Genomic DNA, 652 nt, shown 5'->3' with positions numbered 1-652 from the left:
GTTATTTGCCAAGTGTGCTAGATGCTTGCTTTTGCAATGTCTTTGATAATTTCCTCCTCCAAAGTTCCACTTGAATTAACTTTACTACTAAGGTAGTTAAAATTCTTCACATACTTGAGCTTAGTTCCGTCAACATGCTTTGGTAACTCAGGGAGTTTTGTTTCATGCCTTATACTTGTCTGGATGTAGGTGCAGGCTGGCAAACAACCTCCGTTTTTGAGATGCTGATGATCAAACCGAAAGCTTTGTAAGCAGCAGAGAGCCTATCCATCAGGTGCTGAACTTCTTCAAAAGAAGTTGCCACGAGAACTGCATGGTCAGCAAACAGCAGATCACAGATTATGTTGGTCCTTGTCCGAGTTGACTTTAAATCGTTGGTGGTTGAAAAGGCCTCCACTTGTTCTGAATTGGAGTTTAATGCGATCTTCCACCTCTGAAAATACATGCTTCAGCATGAGAGAAAAGCAGAGAACAAAAAGAATAAGGGTCATAACACAACTTTTTTTTGTGTCGTTAGTTACAGTAAAATAATCTGATGTTTCATCATTTTACACCACCTCGGCCTTCATCCCATCATAGAAAGAGACACTGACCTTCAATATATTCACCGGTATTCCTTACAAAAAAAAGTTTGCACTTGTCTTTTTTCAAA

Source organism: Euprymna scolopes, chromosome 28 (genome assembly GCF_053919585.1).
Source record: "Euprymna scolopes isolate OS-2025 chromosome 28, ASM5391958v1, whole genome shotgun sequence".
Taxonomy (NCBI): domain Eukaryota; kingdom Metazoa; phylum Mollusca; class Cephalopoda; order Sepiida; family Sepiolidae; genus Euprymna; species Euprymna scolopes.
The sequence above is the reverse complement of the archived record's forward strand: the minus strand, read 5'-3'. Positions refer to the sequence as shown.